The sequence below is a fragment of the Rhinoderma darwinii genome, chromosome 3 (genome assembly GCF_050947455.1).
Source record: "Rhinoderma darwinii isolate aRhiDar2 chromosome 3, aRhiDar2.hap1, whole genome shotgun sequence".
NCBI lineage: Eukaryota > Metazoa > Chordata > Amphibia > Anura > Rhinodermatidae > Rhinoderma > Rhinoderma darwinii.
In genome coordinates this window covers 37,605,646-37,621,921 of record NC_134689.1, presented here as the reverse complement: position 1 = coordinate 37,621,921, position 16,276 = coordinate 37,605,646, and positions in this window count along the sequence as shown.

The window sequence follows — 16,276 nt, the reverse complement described above, 5'->3', positions numbered from 1 at the left end:
CGCTGCACACTGCATCGGTTGTCCCGCTTTGTGATACTTGAAAGTATAGCACTGTCTACAGGGAGGGCTGTATAGCACTGTATGGGGGGGACGACTGTCTAGCACTGTCTACAGGGGGGGGGGGGGCTGTATAGCTCTGTCTACAGGGGGGCTGTATAGCTCTGTCTACAGGGGCGGCTGTATAGCTCTGTCTACAGGGGGGTCTGTATAGCACTGTCTACAGGGGGGCTGTATAGCACTGTATGGGGAGACTGTATAGACCTGTCTACAGGGGGCACTGTATAGTACTGTCAGGGCCGCCATCAGAGGGGTATTAGGGGTACTGGTGTGAGGGGCCCGGCCAAACCTAATTGAAAGGGGGGCCCGGCAACTGCCGCGACTTGCCATTGGTAGAAAACAACGGGCCCCTGCAATGGGGCCCGTTTTTTTCACCACAGAATGTCGTGAGCTGCGGGCCCCCCTCTCGTCATGGGGGCCGTCGAACCTCCCGCGCGCGCGCACAAGGAACCTCCCGCGCGCGCGCACAAGGAACCTCTCGCGCGTGCACACAAGGAACCTCCCGCGCGTGCGCACTCGCGAGCGTCCGTGAGCACGCACCCACGAAAGCCCGCACTCGAGACCGCCCGCGCGCGCACACGTGAAAGAACGGAAGCGCGCATCTGCGATTGCCAGCGCGCGCGCACCCGCGATCGCCAGCGAGCGCACCCACGAACGACCCGCGCGCAGCCGCGGACACACACATGGACACAACTTACCTGGAGCCTGGAGGTGAAGGACTGGACGTCTGGACCGAAGACATCGCCTGAAGAGGACTGGAGTGGGAGCCAGCAGCTCTTCAGACACAGTGAGTAAAGTGTCTGAAAGTGCTGTTTATGTATGGCCCTGTTCACACAGAGTATTTTGCAGGCAGAAAAAAATCTGCCTCAAAATTCCTTACAGAATTTTGAGGCAGATTTTGACCTGCCCACACTATCTTGCCGCGTTTTTTTGCTGCGTTTTTTGCCCGCGGCGATTGAGGACAGCAGACAAAAAACGCAGCGAAAAATGCATTTTCTGCTTCCTATTGATTTAGATGGGAGGTCAGAGGCAGAACCGCGGCAAGAAAGGACGTGCTGCTTTTTCTTTTTTCCGCGACTGGCTCCCATTGATTTCAGATTAAATCAATGGGAGGCGGTTTTGGAAGTTGTTTGGTGCTGATTCTGACGCAGTGTCCGAGTCAATATCAAGGCCCAAAAACTCTGTGAACTGGGCCTTATTGTTAGGGCTTATTCAGATGAACGTGTAATACGTCCGTGCAACGCGCGTGATTTTCACGCGCCTCGCACGGACCTATGTTACTCTATGGGGCCGTGCGGACTGTCAGTGATTTTCATGCAGCGTGTGTCCGCTGCGTAAAACTCACGACATGTCCTATATTTGTGCATTGTTCGCGCATCACGCACCCATTGAAGTCAATGGGTGGGTGAAAATCACGCCCAGCACTTCCGCAGCCGTATAAACTATGAATGAAAACAGAAAAGCACCACGTGCTACAAACATACAAACAGAGTTTCATAATGATGGCGGCTGCGCGAAAATCGCGCAGCCACGCATCATACGCTGCTGACACACGGAGCTGTTATGGACCTTTTGCATGCACAAAACGCCACGTTTTTTGCGCGCGCAAAAAGCACTCGCTCGTGTAAATCCGGCCTTAGGGTAGGAACACACTAGGCATGAACACTGCAGATTTTATGCAACACATTTTATTGTGGAAAATCCGCAGCGTATTACAGTCGCAGCAGAGTGGATGAGATATGAACAAATCTCATCCACACGCTGCAAAAAAAATGGACCTGCAGTGTGGCTTTTGGCTTTTTAAGCCGCAGCATGTCAATTTATGCTGTGGGATCGCTGCTCCTCTGTTGCGGAAATGCTGCGGTTCTGCCGCAAAAATCACAAATGAGAAAAAAAAAGGTACTTTTTTAAATTTATAAAAAAGTTTAGACTTGCCCCGGCCGTAGTCCTGGTGACGCGATCCTCTATTATTAGCGCAGCCCGGCCTCCTGTCATGACGTTTCATCCCATGTGACTGCTGCAGCGGTCACATGGTCTACAGTGTCATCCCAGGAGGCGGGGCTACGTTCAGAAGAGAGAGATGCGTCACCAGGACTACGTCCGGGGTAAGTCTAAACTTTTTTTTCCCTGCAGGATTCCCGCAGCGGACACGCCTCACCAAACCTGCGCCACTATTTGGTGCGGTTTTGCTGGCAGAATTCCCTGCGGCTACCGGGGCGGATAAGCTGTGTAGTTTTACTCAGCATATCCGCCTAGTGTGTTCCTTATGATGTCGCTCCTGGAGCTGCTGCCGGTCTCTAAATAGGCAATTGGTCCAGTAGAATTTAGAATTTTTTTTTTTTGTGAAATACGAGGGGTGGAGTTTTGGTGCTTATAGTAACCCAGCGCCTGCAATGAAGTATGCCGTTGACATCGATACGAGCATCTTCCCTTGACGCACAGCAGAATATCTGCTGTTGAATATTATTATCGCTGGTGATGAGGCCAGAGTGACCAAGATACGGACCCCTGAGGATGAGTATCTGAAACGCGTAGGGTCGTTCATTGTACATGGAATGTCTGCATAGGGGACAGTAGCATTGTGTTACACCCAGCGCTAGGAGATCCGGTGTTTGTTTACGGACACTGGTGCATTTTGGGGATTATACTACTGTTGTGCCCAGGATAAATGCTGGTTCCAGTGAAACATTGTTACAAACACTGAGATATATTTATCATAATGACTCAGTGTTTCTTGTTTAATACGTTTTTAAATGTTCACGGTGGGGCTTACTTCACAGTGGTGTGTTACCCCTGTTTTTAAAACGAGTTACTATTAAAAGGTATATTTTACTCAGTTGTCACTTCAGTGAACCTTCTAATTTTCTCATATTGTGGGAGCACAATTATATTTAAAACAATTTATACAGTGAATTTATATTTAATCCATACAGTTATTACTTTCATTATATCTGGGTATGGCAGCCTTTGCACTCTCTGATTTAAACACGGAAGGGTGGATGAGTGAGGCAAAAAGTGTCTTTTCTGAATGTGAACTGATATATACAGCACAGGGTGCATCTCTCAAATCTACCTTTAAAAACCTTAATAGATTACATAAGGATTATACTAGAAGCTGGTGGGAGATCCAGAGTCTGGAAAACTATCTAAAAAACAATATAGTTCCCAGAGGCCTTAGGGTCCCCATTGTTCCAGCATCAAGATTAAAAACCACTAATATAAAAGAAAGGTGGGAACAGGAGATCACAGGGAGTTCACTTAGGCTGATGCAGATTTTAGTGGAGGAAGAGAAAGTCCAGTTTGACTTTATTAGTGCGGAGCTCAAAAAAGAGATTGAGGCAGCTAAGTCTTTGGTAGATACCCCTGGTTTTGATAAAAAAAGACAAAATCCTACAACAAACTCTAGAAAGGTTCACTAATCATTTAAAGGAACGTAAACACTTCCAGTTCCAGAGAGACCTACAGGAATTTAGGGAGAAAAAAGCTTACGACTTTGTTAATACCCAACAACAGCAATATCAACAGACTAATAGGGGGCCGAGGGATACTGACCCTTCCACATCAGAGAGTGAAACAACAGACTCTGAAAGAGCGGGCCCTTTCTTTGGTGGTAGTGGTGGGAAACAAAAATACAGGGGAGGAGCTAGAGGTAGAAATAGAGGCCGTGCTAGAGCCTCTTCTAATAGTGGCAATAATTTTTTAGCCAACAATCCCCCCATTTCCCGCTACATGCTGAGGGGACAAAAGGATTAGTGAAGGGAAGTAATATGGATAGGCTACGAATCATAAACCTATCTGAATACATTTTGAGTGCATCAGAGAGTACGCTATTAGAAAAGGGACTTTCCTTTGTCCCCACAGTAAAGTTTGACTCATTTTCTTGGATAAAGGATCTTAATTTGTTTGCTCGCAAACTCAAATGGATCAAATTCTTCAAACACCATAATAGAAAAAAATGCATTGAATTGGGATTAGAAGAATCTGATATGGAAGGCCTGGTGGCCTTAGAGGGGTTACTAGAGGAATCTGGTAGAACCCCAGGTCTAGGTCCTTTCACCAATCTTAAATTGAAGAGTAGGAAGCTGCCACCTATAGGAGATTTTACCAATGTGGATTTATTTGTGGAGATGGTGGGAGATGAGATCAAAAATCTTAGTCAGGACAATAGGGGCATAGACAACAACCTGTCCTGGTCCGAACGAGTAGCTCTGACCACTTTAGAGAAAAAACAAAATATTGTTCTAAAGGCATCTGATAAAGGTGGGAACATCGTGGTCATGAGTAGAGATGACTATAAAAAATGTGTGAGGACATTTTACTCAATCCTGACTGTTACACCATTTTAAAGGACAACCCCACAGCACTGTTCAAGAAAGAGTTGCTGGGCATTCTGAGTGATGCAAAGAGCAGATCTTTGATCAGTGCAAGCGAGTTTGGGTTCCTGTTCCCAAAATTTCCCATCATGGCGTGTTTTTATAGCCTGCCCAAAATCCACAAAGGGTATCCCCCCCTTACGTGGCAGACCTATTGTTTCAGGCATTAATAATCTAACTCAAAATGTGAGTACATATGTTGATCAGGTGTTGCGCCCTTTTGTCTTGAGTCTCACATCATATGTACGTGACACTATGGATGTTCTGAAACAGATTGACGGTATCACTTTGGAGAAAGACACACTGTTGGCTAGCCTGGATGTTGAGGCGTTGTATTCATCCATACCTCACAAATTGGGTTGTAAGGCGATCGAGTACTTCCTTGGATCAAGGGGCACTCAGTTTGCAGCCCATAACCAATTTGTTTTGCAGTTATTACAATTTGTTCTTGAAAAAAATATATTTATCTTTGAAGACAAGATCTTTCATCAGCAATGTGGCACTGCAATGGGGAGTCCTGCTGCTCCCACCTATGCAAATTTATTTCTTGGCTGGTGGGAGGAGACAATTGTCTTTGGGGACAATTTTGCTAAATGGACTTCATCCGTTGGACTATGGATTAGATATATTGATGACGTGCTGCTTCTTTGGAACTCTACAGCAGAGGAGTTCCATAGTTTTGTAGCAGCCCTCAATACAAATGATATAGGGCTTAGGTTCACATGTGAGATCAGTGAAAAAGAATTGTCTTTTCTGGATTTGAAAATTATAAAAACAGGAGAAGGCACAATTCGTACCAAGGTACACCGGAAAGAAACAGCAACCAATAGTTTCTTGCAATGGAACAGTTGTCATCCTTATCCCCTCAAACGTGGCATTCCAAAAGGCCAATTTATGAGAGTACGCAGGAATTGTAGCTCCATGGGTGATTTTGAGTGTCAGGCTCAGGAACTCAAGATAAGATTGAAGGATAGATGTTTCCCCAAGGGTGTAATCAGAAAGGCCTATGAGGGAGCAAGGGACGCAGACAGGCAATGTCTTCTGGTTCCTAAAAAACGTAAAGAAGAACAAGTTACGAGACTCATAGGCACCTATGATTCTAAACAAAATGATATTATGCAAATCCTGAAAAGGTACTGGCGTATTCTCAGTTCTGATACAGATTTGGTAGATCAGATCACACAGTGGCCCTCTGTCACGTATCGGAGAGGGAAAAACATTAGGGACAGAGTCATGCACAGTTGTTTTGACCCCATTTTACCTAGGGGTACGTGGCTGGATACACAAATACCAGGCACTTTTAGATGTGGTAGCTGTAAAGCTTGTGACTTCATTCTCAAAGGGAATAGCTTTACCAGTGTTGCAACACAGGAAAAGTACAACATTCGGGATTTTGTCAATTGCAAAACAGCGGGGGTGGTTTACCTTATTACATGCCCATGCCCCCTAAATTATGTGGGTAAAACGGCACGACAATTTCGGCGCCGGATAAGGGAGCATGTCGGAGACATTATCCATGCTAGGGACACCCCAATATCTAAGCATGTGCATGCTAAACACCAAGGCCATGCAGCATGTTTAAAGTTTCAAGCAATTGAACTCATTAGACCCCCAAAAAGAGGAGGTGACTGGGACAATTTAATTCTACGCAAAGAAGCCCAATGGATCCATAGACTGGCATGCATACAACCAGCGGGTTTAAACGAGCAGACTAATTATACGTGTTTTATCTAATATGTAATACCATTCCTCTGTAGGCGGCCAATATTCACCCTGGGTTGCCTTTTGGGTGGGTGGTTTTATTCTGCATAGTGTACTATGTTTGATATGGCCATATTGGCCAGCCAACATATAAAGAGATCTTTTGTCAGAAATTCCAAATGGGAGGGATTCCGTAATCTTGTCCACCTAATATGTGTTTATAAACTAGAGAGTTGCTTTTTGAGGTAGTCCACTTGCGGTGGGTAACTGTCCCGCAAGACATACTTACAAACAAATTATCGTTTTGCTCTTACCTTCCTCTTACTTGGCAGTCCGGGCGATACGTCCTTGGCTTCTACTGCGCCTGCGCGTTCGGCTTGATGCGGTCGATGATGACCCCTGGCTGTCAGCTGACGGCGGGGGGTCACATGGGCAGGTGTCACGAATCGAGAGGGTGCTGTGATTGGTCAGTTCATGTAGCGCCGCCAAATACGAGGGGTGGAGTTTTGGTGCTTATTGTAACCCAGCGCCTGCAATGAAGTATGCCGTTGACATCGATACGAGCATCTTCCCGTGACGCACAGCAGAATATCTGCTGTTGAATATTATTATCGCTGGTGATGAGGCCAGAGTGACCAAGATACGGACCCCTGAGGATGAGTATCTGAAACGCGTAGGGTCGTTCATTGTACATGGAATGTCTGCATAGGGGACAGTAGCATTGTGTTACACCCAGCGCTAGGAGATCCGGTGTTTGTTTACGGACACTGGTGCATTTTGGGGATTATACTACTGTTGTGCCCAGGATAAATGCTGGTTCCAGTGAAACATTGTTACAAACACTGAGATATATTTATCATAATGACTCAGTGTTTCTTGTTTAATACGTTTTTAAATTTTCACGGTGGGGCTTACTTCACAGTGGTGTGTTACCCCTGTTTTTAAAACGAGTTACTATTAAAAGGTATATTTTACTCAGTTGTCACTTCAGTGAACCTTCTATTTTTTTTTGTGAACCAGCTTAAAAAAATACAAAACTTTTGTGTTAGGGCCTGTTCACATCACCGTTCGCTTCCGCTCCGGGGTTCCGTCTGAGGTTTCTGTCGGGTGAACCCCGCAACGGAAAGTGAAAGTGACAGCACAGCTTCCGTTTCAGTCACCATTGATCTCAATGGTGACGGAAACATCGCTAATGGTTTCCGTTCGTCACCATTCCGGCTGGTTTTGGGACGGAATCAATAGCGCAGTCGACTGCGCTAATGGTGACGGAAACGGAAGCTGTGCTGTCACTTTCACTTTCCGTTGCGGGGTTCACCCGACAGAAACCTCAGACGGAACCCCGGAACGGAAGCGAACGGTGATGTGAACAGGCCCTAACACAAAAGTTTTGTATTTTTTTAAGCTGGTTCACAAAAAAATATAATTCCAAATTCTACTGGACCAACTGCCTATTTAGAGACCGGCAGCAGCTCCAGGAGCGACATCATAAGGAACACACTAGGCGGATATGCTGAGTAAGACTACACAGCTTAGTCGCCCCGGTGGCCGCAGGGAATTCCGCCAGCAAAACCGCATCAAATAGTGGCGCAGGTTTCGTGAGGCATGTCCGCTGCGGGAATCCTGCAGGGAAAAAAAAGTTTAGACTTTCCCCGGCCGTAGTTTAGGTGACGCATCTCTCTCTTCTGAACGTAGCCCCGCCTCCTGGGATGACGCTGTAGACTATGTGACCGCTGCAGCAGTCACATGGGATGAAACGTCATGACAGGAGGCCGAGCTGCGCCAAGAATAGAGGATCGCGTCACCAAGACTACGGCCGGGGTAAGTCTAAACTTTTTTATAAATTTAAAAAAGTGCCTTTTTTTTTTTCTCATTTGTGATTTTTGCGGCAGAACCGCAGCATTTCCGCAACAGAGGAGCAGCGATTCCATAGAATACATTGACACGCTGTGGCTTAAAAAGCCACACTGCAGGTCCATTTTTTTTGCAGCGTGTGAATGAGATTTGTTCAAATCTCATCCACTCTGCTGCGACTGTAATACGCTGCAGATTTTCCACAATAAAATGTGTTGCATAAAATCTGCAGTGTTCATGCCTAGTGTGTTCCTACCCTAAGGCCGGATTTACACGAGTGTGTGCTTTTTGTGCGCGCAAAAACGTGGCGTTTTGTGCATGCAAAAGGTCCATAACAGCTCCGTGTGTCAGCAGCGTATGATGCGTGGCTGCGTGATTTTCGTGCAGCCGCCATCATTATGACACTCTGTTAGTATGTTTGTAGCACGTGGTGCTTTTCTGTTTTCATTCATTGTTTATACTGCTGCGGGAGTGCTGGGCGTGATTTTCACGCACCCATTGACTTCAATGGGTGTGTGATGCGTGAACAATGCACAAATATAGGACATGTCGTGAGTTTTACGCAGCGGACACACGGACACACGCTGCATGAAAATCAAAGACAGTCCGCACGGCCCCATAGAGTAACATAGGTCCGTGCGAGGCGCGTGAAAATCACGCACGTTGCACGGATGTATTACACATTCATCTGAATAAGCCCTAACAATAAGGCCCAGTTCACAGAGTTTTTGGGCCTTGATATTGACTCGGACACTGCGTCAGAATCAGCACCAAACAACTTCCAAAACCGCCTCCCATTGATTTAATCTGAAATCAATGGGAGCCAGTCGCGGAAAAAAGAAAAAGCAGCACGTCCTTTTTGCCGCGGTTCTGCCTCTGACCTCCCATCTAAATCAATGGGAGGCAGAAAATGCATTTTTTGCTGCGTTTTTTTGTCTGCTGTCCTCAATCGCCGCGGGCAAAAAACGCGGCAAGATAGTGTGGGCAGGTCAAAATCTGCCTCAAAATTCGGTGCGCGGTTCCAGGCGGTCGCCGGTGCGCATGCGCGGGAGTTTTCGGGTGCGCGCGATCGGTCGCACGGGCGGCGGTGTTTGACGGCCCCCATGACGACCCCCATGCTACCCAGGGCCGGTATTAGGGGTACTGATGTGAGAGGCCCGGCCAAACCTAATTGAAAGAGGGGGATTTTTTCTACCAAAGGCAAGTCGCGGCAGTTTGCCGGGCCCCCCTTTCAATTAGGTTTGGCCGGGCCTCTCACATCAGTACCCCTAATACCCCCCCTGATGGCGGCCCTGGGTACCATGATATAGTGCTGGACGGAGTACCGTTAACAGGCGGTGTCACGGTAGGGGGGCCCAGAAAATTTTGCTGTAGGGGGCCCTGAAATTCCTGATGGCGGCCCTGTTACCAATACCACTGAACCAGTCGCTTCTTTGCTGAATTTGACTACTTCAGATCACAACCATCTCATTCCTCTGATGCCCCTCCCACACAAATCTACATCGCCAAAAGGAAGATGTAACCCTCCAGGACTGACCGCTGCCCTCTGCCCAATGAATATAGGAATGTCCAATAAGACAAACCTGGGGGTGACCATCACCTGAGAGATAACGAGAACAGAAATATAAGAAAATAAAAAATCAGGCAACTGATTACAACACAAGATCGGGCCGAATATAACTGTGATAACTTTGCGAACGCCACCAACCCTATGGCATAATGTCCATTTCAGACAAACCCAACGCATCTGCCATCGTAACTGCACGTATGTGGAACGAGTAAGTCCCAAATTCACCCAAATTCAAATCAAGGAAAGTCTTCGAACCATATCTTCCCCCCAAAAGACCACCCGGCCACCTCGCATTGGGAAGCACCAACTCACCTATAATTATGGCACCAAAAAAGGCCAAAGCAAAGGACGTACGCAACAATAACACCTCGAAAAATTAAGCACAAACTGATGTGGAGGTCTGCAAAAGATATACAGCACATCTTCGATCAACCCACGATCTCTCTGTTTTACAACCTTTTATGACCTGGCCAACATAGAACTGCTTTGGGTGGAAACCATTTAATTTAAGCATAAAAGCCACCCTAGACAGGCGTCTGGCAGCCAATGTAGCTGACACCTCTAAACCTCTAAGAAAAACTAAATAATCCAAGACCACGTTTGCATAAACCGCATCGGAAGACGGGTAACAATCGCGAGAGCCATCCTTAGGATAGATGGCGCCCCGTGCGAAATTATCTTTCGGCGCCCCACCACCATCATAAAAAAAATATAATGCCCCCCCCACATTCTAATGCCCTATATAGTACCTCCACACAAAATAATGCCCCTTTAGTGCCTCCCATACAGTATAATAATAAAATGTAATAATATAATCTATTATAACCCCTTCAAGGAAACAATATTTTGTCTTCTAATTGTGCCCACACAGTATTATGCTCCCTAAGTGCCACAAACAGTATATTGCCCCTGTAGTGCCCCTACACAGTATACTGTCCGCTTAGTGGCCTCCAAACAGTATAATGCCCCCCTCCCCTGGCTACCACGCACAGATCCCCCTTGTAGATAATGCCCCTTGTAGATTGTGCCATACAGCCCCCCAATTCCCCCATGTAGACCGTGCCATATGGCCCACACCTCCCCCTTGTAGACAGTGCCCCCAAACAAAAAAAATTGTACTCATCTAGGCCCACTTCCCACAACGAACTGAGCTGCTCCACGACGGAATCCTTGCGTGGGCCGGCGTGATCCTGTAGCCTAGTACAAAGTTTCCCAACCTTTTTGGACTTGAGGCACCCCTGGGAAAAATGTTTTTCCTCAGGGCACCTCTACCAAAAATTGTTTAGAGAAAGACAGAAAACAGCTAAAAACAAGCACTACATTCTTAGGGCATGTTCACATAGCGTTTTTTGTAAGGCAAAAAAAATCTGCCTCAATATTCCTCCAGGAGTTTTGAGGCAGATTTTGAATTGACAGCGTTATTTAAGTTTTTTTGTGTTTTTTTTAAGCCGTTGAAGCTAATGCAAAAGATGCAGGCAAAAAAAGCACTCCAAACGAGCGATGCAGGTATTTTCTGCCTCCTATTAATTGGAGGAAGCCACTTGAAGACCATCAGCCCCCCACTCACAGTAAAATAACCATCAGCCCCCACTCACAGAAAAATGACCATCAGCCCACCACTCACAGTAAAATGACCATGAGCCCCCCACTCACAGTAAAATGACCATTAGCCCCCACTCACAGTAAAATGACCATCAGCCCGCCACTCACAGATGCCCCGTGTAGATAGTGCCACACAGCCCCCTGTAGGTAATGCCACACAGCTCCCTTGTAGGTAGTGCCACACAGCCCTCTTGTAGGAGGTGCGACTTCCGGGGCAGATGGATGAAGCTCCCAAAAACAATGAACCTGGAAGCGAGACAAAGCATCAGCAATATTGTTGTTAACACCTGGTCCATGTTTAGCCCTAAACCAGATATTTAACTGCAGGCAGCGTTAAACAAACCTGGCCAAAGAACTTGATGACTGAATATTCAAAACATGCACCACTGACAAGTTGTCAGTCCAGAACACAATTCGGCGATTAACCATATAGTTTATTCTGAAAAACACACTCCTTATCAATGGTCACCTGCTCAGCCGAGACCAAAGACCAGATATTGACATATTCCCCTTTTCGGATTTTATCTGGTCTGGTCTCTGCAGACAGATGAGCACCGAGTGGAGCAACAACACAAAAAAACAGAATCCCGAAAAGTCAATACGGTCAACTTAGCCGACCACTCAGGCAAGGGCTTAGAACCACCTGGTGAAGATACTAATACATCCAACCTGTATGGACTATCAAGAGAAGCTAAATACGACTTCAATACAGAAACCAAATCATTATTTTTATTCATACAAACATGCACGGGCCATGAGCTTGCCATGGTAGACTCAACTGATCCTGTAGTCCCTGAAGGACCCTGGATTAGCTCCAGTGGAGAGGAAGTACCTGCAGCGATCCCAACAGATGGAGGTGCAGTCGGCTGAAGAGACTGATGACTTGGAACAAGGGGTGCTGTTTTGGACGATCTTGAAGGCTCCTGAGATCAATGCGATGGCTCTGCACGACCACCAGCCCCGGATGAACAGCTGCAGGTTGAGTACACTGGCGAACATCTGCCAGTGGAACTCAAGTGCTGTCCTTGGCCACCACAGTTACTATACAAACGTCGCCTCTGGTGCGGGTGTGAACCATGTCTGCGGAAACTAGGCCTCCCGTTACCGCTAGATGTGTCAGAGGAGGACCGCCTGGAGGGGTTGCTATGCCTTTGGCCCGCCCGCTCAATGCCAGAAGAAGCAAGAGCCACAGCAGCGGGGGGAATATAGGGAGTAATAGTGCGAGGGATTTGACCCACAGAAAGGCCTGTAGGAGCGGTAAGCACTAGGGGGAAAGTGAGGAGTGCAGGAGTACTTTGAATGAATGGAGCATCCATCCATAATATGGTTGGATCTTGGGCCACCTGCCTGAGCAACAACGACATGGGCAGGGGAGACCAGGTGGCACAATTCCGCCGCCCCCACATAGGGTACTGCAGAGCTGGCCACAAGGACACTCACTGCCTCGGCAGGAGAAGCCAAGGAAGGGGCTGTAATAATGGGGAAAGAACTAGCTAGGGACTTGGGGGCCATATTACTAGTTTGCCCCATCCCTGCAGCAGCAGATGAGGGGGGCCACTGTATGTTTAAACTCTGCTACTCCTCAACAGGAGCAGCAGCGACTGAGGGAGCTGCAACCTTAGTACGACCCCTAGCAGGATGGGGGAGCCTCGAAACAGCTCCTCCCCGCAGTGCATCTTTCTTATGTGACGGGGCAGAGCAGGATGTCCCCGCTGGTGGATGTTTGTTCTTCCCCGTTTGAAGTCTCCTTGTTCACAGCGGCCTTTGTTTTGGCCTTCTTCGGAGCCTTATGCATTTCCGAATTGATCGCCATGTCTGCGGCCCGCCCGGGCGGTTTGTTAGTTAATGATGTTGCATTATCCAGTTCGGGGGTCCGATTCCGTATACGGAAATCTAAAACAGACGTATTTGGTAAAGGTTGTTGGGTATCTTTAAGGCCTGTACCCGGGCCTGTCTGCCCTGTTCAGGTCATCACACTTTATTCAAATGTTCATGTGTCGGGTACCCAATTTTTCACCCATGTGGACGGTAAACCACTCACTAGGTTTCAGTTTTTGGCAGTCTTTAGGTCAGCTCTAGCTCGCGCTGGCTTCCCCCCTAAGGAGTTCGGAACTCACTCATTCCGCATTGGGGCTGCTACTACAGCCAGAGGATTGGGCCTAGCCGATGATTATGTTCGCCGTATTGGGCGCTGGCGTTCTGATTGTTTCGCTGGATATATCCGCCCGGATTTGATTTTACATTAATTTTATTTGGTTCTTTCCATATTATCCGTGATATGGATCCTCGGGCACTCGTATGCCTTTTGGGCAGAACGAAGAGCAGCCATACGACCGCTAAGTCTCTCGCTGAATTTTTTTGGGCGCCGACGTCCACTGACGCGGTCTGCGAGGCCTGAGATGGCTGGAGGTATCGCCCGAGGTAGTTGCCATCAGTAGGCATCGAGTCGGTCCCACGGTGCTGGTGATCCATGTCGGGGGGAACATCCTATGTTCCATTCGTTTAGGTGAAATGATAGCGTTAATTCAGTCCGACCTGGAAAGGTTTACTTCTTTTTTCCATGAGTTACTACTAGTTTGGTCCGAGGTGATTCCTAGGGCGGTATGGCAAGGGGCCCGTGATGTGAATGCAATTGAAAGGGGTAGGCGTCTGCTAAACACTAGGGTCTCCAGGTACGTCAGGGTCGGTGGACGCGTGGTGATCAGGCACAGGCAGTTGGAGGGTAACAACCGGTGTCTGCTTCTACAGGATGGGGTGCACCTCACAGACATCGGCTTGGACATATTTTTATCAGGACTCCAGGATGGTATGGAGGAGGCTTTGTTCCGGTTGACCGGGGGGCGGGGGGGGGGGGAGGAGGTGTGTGCAGTTAAGGATGCTCACCCTCCCTGTGGCGGTATTGTCTGGTAAAAGGTATGACCCACATGCCCTTCCTTAGGTGGGCTGGCATACGGGTAATATTGGAAAACAAATTGTTATGGTTAATTGGTTTATTGGTAAATATGCAAATAAATAAATATTAATAAAGCTGTGGCCGACCCTTTGCGTCAACCCACGTTTAAAATTCGAATTGGTTGTCGGTCATGTTATTTACGTTAATGGTGTCATAATCCACCCTAGCCTGATCATACAATGTTGGCATGCACACAGTTAATGCAAATGTCACTTGACCATCCCACATCTGTCACAGTCATTGATATTCATAATTGTCACATGATGACGTGGTACTGTGCAGAATATATGGTCAACTGCAACTTTTTTTTTTTCAGATTTTCCAGCTCCGTTGCGTTACACACATTGTGAATCCCTACGGGTCAGTCATGACGTCTCGGAGGTCATTTACTAAAGTCTAGTATGGTCTTGTCACTATAAGATTTCCAGTCTTTAATTTATTTATTTTTACATTTCAATCTTTATTCAAAATTTTTTGAAGAGCATAGAAAACATTGCAAATAATGAGGCCAACATGGCCGGACAGAAAAGTCACATAATATTATGCATTACACTGTTGACATACTATCATAAGATAATTGCAACCTAACAACCAAACATTATTCCAGGGAACAATTTCATACAGACAGAATCGCAGATATCAGAGATTCCGAGGAGGCGATTAAATGCAGGAATGAGCCCCCATCCTATAGTTGCAAGGCACCCTTCATACATAACTATAATAAACCGTTAATAGAGAACCCACCCCCTTATAACATCTCAAGAAGAGAGAGCCCCGGATGTCAAGTAGGCACACCAAATAGACCACTTTACAGAAAACTTTGAAACCTGATTGAGTCGTACAGCCACCATCTTTTCCATAACATAATCAAACTTTATCAAGTTTACCAATTCTGCCACAGTCAAAGGAACAGGGGACTTCCATGACCTAGCAATAGATTTCCAGTCTTTTATGTTTGTGTTGCTGATATTATAAATAATGTACTAATTCCTTTATTTATCTATTTTTAGCATTTTGGACATTTTAAGGAACATTGTCCACTTTCCTTAATCGTGACACAAGGTTCCAGAAGAGGCTGGACGCAGCCTGCAGGGCTTAAGGGGAAGCCTCCATGACCTCACTGGTAGGGAAAGGGTTAATAGGTAAGGGAGAGTTGGAGGGAGAGTTAGGAGGAGGTGGAGGAGGGACAAGGAGGAGTCAGGGGGCCGTTGCTGAGCTTCCCGCTGTTTGCGGCATTGAGCCGGAAGCAGCGGGAGGAGTAACACAGGGAGAGACAAGCTCCCCGTTGCCCGCGCTTATAACAATGTCGGAGGCCGTATTATTAGAGCGGCTGCATGCCGCTGATGTGCACCACGGTCCCGGATGGCTTGAGGAGACCGTGGCTGCATTAACTAGGATCCCGGACGCCGTTTCGCCACGCCAGGCCCGGCGTTCGGGGTCTGTTGCAGGGGACAGGCTCCCCTCCCCCGGCCCCCTTACTAGCATTACTATGGCGGCGGGGGGGGAGTCGGCAACAACCGCTCCTGCTCGGAGCAGGCTGAGAGCGTTGCCGGGGGTGACGGCGACTCAGGCCGGGTCGACCCGTCCCTCCCGGCGGTCCCGACCTCCAGAGCGCCTCAGTCCTGAGGCAGTCCCGCGGACACGGCGTCGCAGAGGGAGCCCGATCTCGGACGCTGCAGGCCAGGCAGCTGGGAGGACCGCCCCTTCCCAGGCCCTGCGTCCTGGCAGGAATCCCAAGCCGCGACGGGGTCCGGCGGTAAGCAGGGAGTCGCAGGCCGGGCTCCCTGTCACCCCTCCCCCATCGGATGGAAGATTCGGAGGACAAGGTACGGCCGCCCCGCCTGGTGATGTTCCGGCCAGGGGGCAGGCTTCTTCAGGATCAGCGAGACGGACGTCTAGATCTGCAGCGACGTCGAGGCAACAGGTCCGGTCGGAAGTCTGGGTCCCGGCGGTCGGGCGGCAGGTTGCCGGCCCATCGGTCAGCGCGTCCTCATCCCCGTTCCGAAGATGTCGTTTGGATGGACAGTCGTCGGCGAGAGAAGAGCTGGAGGAAGGTGAACTGGACGTGTATCGTCGAGGTCAGGATGGTCCGGCTGACGGGAACACAGCGCCTGTGCAGCCCGGTGAGTGTATAACTCCATCATTGTCATATCCAGCGATTTTTATGTC